The sequence below is a fragment of the Euprymna scolopes genome, chromosome 46 (genome assembly GCF_053919585.1).
Source record: "Euprymna scolopes isolate OS-2025 chromosome 46, ASM5391958v1, whole genome shotgun sequence".
Lineage (NCBI taxonomy): Eukaryota > Metazoa > Mollusca > Cephalopoda > Sepiida > Sepiolidae > Euprymna > Euprymna scolopes.
Genome location: NC_136527.1, coordinates 94,000,122 through 94,007,021, shown reverse-complemented (window position 1 = coordinate 94,007,021; position 6,900 = coordinate 94,000,122).

The following is a 6,900-nucleotide window of genomic DNA, read 5'->3' as shown; positions in this document are numbered from 1 at the left end:
GAGTAGGGTTGCCTCCTCTCTTTATTTTGGGTTGTATATTTTTCATGTTGCAAAAATGCTCCCGGGAGATCTTTTTTAGGATTCTATAGGTTTTCTTTTTTTTACACTTTTTATTATCTTCGAAAAATGTAAAAAAAAATGTAAACAGGCAGTTTACGATTTGAAATGCATCATTAAAATGATAGTTCTTTCAACTTTATATTTTTATTTCGTCGTCTTCAAGTCCAATGTAAATAAGTTCTTGATGAGCCGTTCCTCTTAAATAATCTAATTTACCAAATTTAAACTTCTAACGATTACTATGATATTGTCTTTGACTACTGTACACACTTTAACCCTTATCCTCGAGTGGCCTCTGGGACTTGATAAGTAGTGATTCCTATATAAAATAAAAAAATATTTCACTACTTTGATGGTGAATCTATAGTCAGTCTGTGCTGATTTTCCTTGCGATATTCGTTTTCAGCATACCTGAACACACTGAGGGTTGGCCCCTTTCATATGCCGCCTGTTTAAACATGGTCGCCAGATATTTACATTTAAAAATACACGCATTAATAAAACTAGCTCCAAAACTATTTGTCTCTGTTAGTTTTACTTGCGATATTCGTTTTCAGCATACCTTAACAAACTGAGGGTTGGTCCCTTTCATATGCCGCCTGTTCAAAGATAGTCGCCAGTGATTTACATTTCAAAATACACGCATTAATATAACTAGCTCCAAAACTATTTGTCTCTGCTAATTTTCCTTGCGATATTCGTTTTCAGCATACCTGAACGCTTTTAAAATCAACATTTCGAATGTTAACGAAATACACACACAGACACACACACACACGTAAACCCAGTGAAAGTGTCTGCTGTCGATAAGCTAGTTGTAAATTAGATTACTCTCTGATGAGTTTTAGTCTAGCCACACTGTGATACAGCGGAACAGTCCGTCTGTTTTGCATAACTCAGTGAAAGTGTCGACTGTAGATTAACTAGTTGTAAATTCTTAAAGGAGAAGCCCCTTTAAGAAGAGACTTGAAGACTTATCGGCCAACCTGGGCAGTGCGTTGTAAACAGAAATCCATTTCAGACTGAACTTTTTCCAAAACTTAGTTCGTCTTCAAAGTGACAAGAATGCCGACACTCGACTTATTGTCGCCACCCCGATCTTCGCACCATTACGCTAATAAAATTGTTCTTTGCCTGGGATCAAAATGGCGAATCTCAATTTGAATTGAGAAAGTCAAGCTAAATACAAGGACGATTCATATAAATTATAGCTGTTGATTTAATGTATTGAATATTAAAACTTTGTCAAACGGAGATGATATAGAAAGCTGGGGAGCGAAACACACACACACACACACACACACACACACACACACAAACACAGAGTAATGATTCGTGTTTTGTGTGTTGGTGTGTTTAAGTATTTGTGTGTGTGTTTATGCGAGTGCGTGTATGTGTGTTTATGCAAGTATGTGTGTATGTGTGCGTTTATATAGAGTGTGTGCCTCTCAGCTGTCTCCGTTTCTTCTCCCTTCCTCGTTGACGTGATGGCGGAGAGCGTAGACACACATATTTCTCTCTCTCTCTCTCTCTCTCTCTTCTCCCCCCTTTGCCCCTCTTTCTCTTTCTGTCTCCCTCCCTCTCTCTCTCTCCCTTCTCCCCCCTTTCCTTTTCTGTCTCCATCTCTCATATATATATATATATATATATATATATATATATATATATATATATATATATATATAAACTTCGTAACAGGAGCACGGAGAAGCCAGAGAGAGAGAGAGAGAGAGAGAGAGAGAGAGAGAGAGAGAGAGAGAGAAAGAGAGAGAGAGAGAGAGAGAGGTTAGCAGCAAATGGTCTTTGGTCAGAATGAAGGAAAAAAAACGGTTATTTTTACGACCTACCCCAGCGTAGTATAAACATCCAACCTCTCCTTGAAAAAATATATGCATCCTATGCAGTTGTGCTACCGTGCCGAAATAAAAACATTATTATTTAGAAATCTATTCTTTGTACTGTCATCTAACAATGTAATCAATATGTCGTGAAACTTGAATTGAACGAGGAATAATTCCGAGTGAAAAATCGAGTATCGCTTTTAGATAAACTCGACATCAGGTCAAATTCATTTAGTTTAGATTTAGCTTGTTCACATAATGTTGATGCATTAGAAACATGTTTTGTTTTTTAAGTTTTGCATGCATAATACTTAATGGATTTTAAATAGAAATGATTCATTCGTTTATTAATAATTAATAAAAGCAAAATAAAACTATTTTACTATTTTTTAACCTGGTTGCGACCTTTTGACTATTTTTTTTCTCTGGTCGCTATCTTTAAATATTACCCCGTATCCAACTAAGTACCGACTTTTCTATACGATAGCAAGTCTGCGTAAAGTAAACACTATCAGAGTAGAAGGATTTCCGACCTTTAGGGACCCCAGCAGTGAACCGTCGTGAACCGAACCGCTGTGATTTTGCCATTGTACGTCGAGGTGGTATGGGTTCATCAGAGCACATCCCATTAAAGTACTTGTAAACAAGGATGCAACACCGAGGCGATGGGACAGACTTTGGAGATTGACCTATAGCACGGGGCCTATTAGATTACTCTTTTTTTGTTGTTGTTTTTGTGCTCAACGATAAAAACCGACTTCTTCATTTGTGTTTGCTTCTCATTTTCGCTTTTGCTCTGATAAGCGTTTCGCTAATGTGAAAAAGAAAACATGTTCGAACGTTTGCTGACATTTATTGGATGTGTTGCTACCAGTATTTTGCTTAATTTTCGAGTTTGGAGCGATTATCGAGTCTCACAAGATGTCTGTAAAATGTCAGACACTTCTTTATTGTTCTAACTTAAAACCGTGCGCTACTTTTGTGTGTGTTAAATAAACGTTTTAAAATAAGTTAAAACAACAAAAATGTGATCTAGGTACGTAGAAGAGTAACTTATCTTGCCTTTGGTAACATTCATTTTCTTATATATTTATTTGTTCACTACTTTTTCGTTTTGTTCTCTTGAATGCGAAATATTCGCCGTGGAATTTCCACGGGTCACGATTATTTCGTTTTATTAATCTTAAGTTTCATAGAATAAAAAGTTCAGACACAACTTTGTCGAGCGATTTATAATCGATTTCATTTAACTTCTGTTTGACCCCGGCACGTACGATCCTTTCTCTCCTTCCCCCACTCTCTCTCTCTCTTCTTTAGCTTGGTGACAAGCGATATGCTTATGTGTGCGTGTGTGTGTGTGTGTGTGTGTATGTGTGTACATGCGTGCGTATGTGTGTTGTCGTATTCACCAAAATTTAAAAAAATAAAAACTTTTTTCCCCGACCGACCGGATTAGGGTTGTGAGGTGTGGTTAGAGTTCATGAAAATAAATGTTAGCAATAAAAACTTTTTAAAACCAAGTTAGAAAAAAGAAAACAATTTGCTTCCCCCACCAAATTATCATATATTGGAGCGTCTAAATTAAGATTCTACTTTTTTTTTTAGGCGATGTAATAAACCATATTTTAGAGTAGGGTGCCTCCTGTCTTTACTTTGGTTTGTATATTTTTCATGTAGCAAAAATGCTTCCGGGAGATCTTTTTAGGATTCTAAAGGTTTGCCTTTTTTTACACTTTTTATTATCTTCGAAAAATGTACACAAATGTAAACAAGCAGTTTACGATTTGAAAGGCATCGTTAAAATGATATTTTTCGCGAGTTCTTTCAACTGTATAGTTTTTATTTCGTCGTCTTCAAGTCCAATGTAAACAAGTTCTTGATGAGCCGTTCATCTTAAGTAATCCAATTTACCAAATTTACACTTCTAACGATTACTATGATATTGTCCATTGACCACTGTACACTCTTTAACCCCTCGAGTGGTCTCTGGGCCTTGATAGTCAGTGATTCCTTTGTAAAATAAAATAAAAACATTTCAATACTTTGATGGTGAATCTATAGTCAGACTATGCTAATTTTCCTTGCGATATTCGTTTTCAACATACCTGAACAAACTGAGGGTTTGCCCCTTTCATATGCCGCCTGTTCAAACATGGTCGCCAGTGATTTACATTTCAAAATATACGCATTAGTATCTCGAAATATACGCATTAGTATCTCGAAAACTATTTGTCTGTGCCTTGCGATATTCGTTTTCAGCATACCCGAACGATTTTAAAATAGACAGGCCGAATGTTAACGAACCACACACACACAAAAAGACACACACACACACACACACGTAAACTCAGTGAAAGTGTCTACTGTCGATAAGGTAGTTGTAAATTAGATTACTGGCTCTTATGAGTTTTAGTCTAACCATCCTTTACAACTGTGATACAGTAGAACAGTCCGTCTCTGGACAATTAGCAGTGTATCGCATAACTCAATGACAGTGTCGAATGTTGACTAGCTAGTTGTAAGTTAGGTTACTGGCTCTGATGAGTTACACTCTAACCACCCTTAATAACTGTGATACAGCGGAACAGTCCGTTTTTGGACAAGTGGCGGTGATCGCATAACTCTTTGAAAGTGCCGAATGTCTATTAGCTAGTTGAAACTTAGATTACTGGCTTTAATGAGTTTCAGTCTAACCGCACTTAATAACTTTGATACAACGGAAGAGTCCGTCTGTTTCGCATAACTCATTGACAGTGTCGCGTGTCGATTAGCTAGTTGTAACTTCGTAGCCGAATGCCCCTTTAAGAAGAGACTTGAAGATAATAATTATTGTTATTTGTATTGTTATTCTTATCGTCCAGCCATGATGCACGTGCAGAAATCCATTTCCAACTCAACTGTGTTAAAAAAAACTTACTTCGAGACAAGAACGCCGACACTCGACTTCGAGACGAGTTTTCCCGGGACAAGTTTTCCGGGCACTGGTATAAGTGCTATGGATTCATCAGAGCACATCTCATTAAAGTACTTGTAAACAGGGATGCAACACTGAGGCGATGGGACAGACTTTGGAGATTGGCCTATAGCACGGGGCCTATTAGATTAGATACTCTTTTTGTTTTTGTTTTTGTGCTCAACGATAAAAACCGACTTCTTCATTTGTGTTTGCTTCTCATTTTAACTTTTGCTCTTATAAGAGTTTCGCTAATGTGAAAAAGAAAACATGTTCGAACGTTTGCTGACATTTATTGGATGTGTTGCTACCAGTATTTTGCTTAATTTTCGAGTTTGGAGCGATTGTCGAGTCTCACAAGATGACTGTAAAATGTCAGACACTTTCTTTATTGTTCTAACTTAAAACTGTGCGCTATTTTGTTTGTGTTAAATAAACGTTTTAAAATAAGTTAAAACAACATTTTCTCATATATTTATTTGTTCACTACTTTTTCGTTTTGTTCTTATTGAATGCGAAATATTCGCCGTGGAATTTCCACGGGTCACGATTATTTCGTTTTATTAATCTTAAGTTTCATAGAATAAAAAGTTCAGACACAACTTTGTCGAGCCATTTTTTAAAACTTACGTTTGACCCCGGCACGTGCAGTGCAGAGAACACGACCCTTTCTCTCCTTCCCCCACTTTCTCTCTTCTTTAGCTCGGTGACAAGCGAATGCTTATGTGTGCGTGCGTGCGTGCGTGTGTGTGTGTGTGTGTGCGTGCGTGCGTGCGACGTGCCAACGTCAAACGAAGTTTAAATTAAAATTCATTTCGTCGGTTTCAACAAAATTTTAAAAAAGTAAAAACTTTTTCCCGACCGGCCGGATTAGGGTTGTGAGGTGTGGTTAGAGTTCATGAAAATAAATGTTAGCAATAAAAACTTTTTAAAACCAAGTTAGAAAAAAGAACACAATTTGCTTCCCCACCAAATTATCGTATTATTGGAGGCCCCGATTCTTCTTTATTTTAAGCGATGTAATAAACCATATTTTTGAGTAGGTTTCCTCCTCTCTTTATTTTGGTTTGTATATTTTTTATGTTGCAAAAATGCTTCCCGGAGATCTTTTTAGGATTCTAAACGTTTACTTTTTTTTACACTTTTTATTATCTTCGAAAAATGTACACAAATGTAAACAAGCAGTTTACGAGTTGAAAGGCATCGTTAAAATATTTTTAACGAGTTCATTAAATTTTATATTTTTATTTCGTCCTCTTCAAGTCCAATGTAAACAAGTTCTTGATAAGCCGTTCCTCTTAAGTAATCCAATTTACAAAATTTATACTTCTAACGATTACTATGATATTGTCCCATACTGCACACTCTTTAAACCCTCGAGTGGTCTCTGGGCCTTGATAAGTAGTGATTCCTTTGTAAAACAAAAAATATTTCAATACTTTGATGTGCTAGTTTTCTTTTTCATTTCAAAATGCACGCATTAATAAAACTGTCTTGAAAACTATTTGTCTGTGCTAACTTTCCTTGCGATATTCGTTTTCAGCATACCTGAACAAAGATAGGGTTGGCCCGTTTCATATGCCGCCTGTTCCAATATGGTCGCCAGTAATTTACATTTCAAAATACACGCATTAATAAAACTAGCTCCAAAACTATTTGTCTCTGCTAATTTTCCTTGCGATATTCGTTTTCAGCATACCTAAACAAACTGATGGTTGCCCCCTTTCATATGCCGCCTGTTCAAACATGGTCATCAGTGATTTACATTTCAAAATACACGCATTAATAAAACTAGCTCCAAAACTATTTATCTCTGCTAATTTTCCTTGCGATATTCGTTTTCAGCATACCTGAACAAACTGAGGGTTGGCCCCTTTCATACACCGCCTGGTTAAACTGTTCAAACAGGGTCGCCAGTGATTTACATTTCAAAATACACGCATTAATAAAACTAGCTCCAAAACTATTTGTCTCTGCTAATTTTCCTTGCGATATTCGTTTTCAGCATACATGAACAAACTGAGGGTTGGCCCCTTTCATATGCCG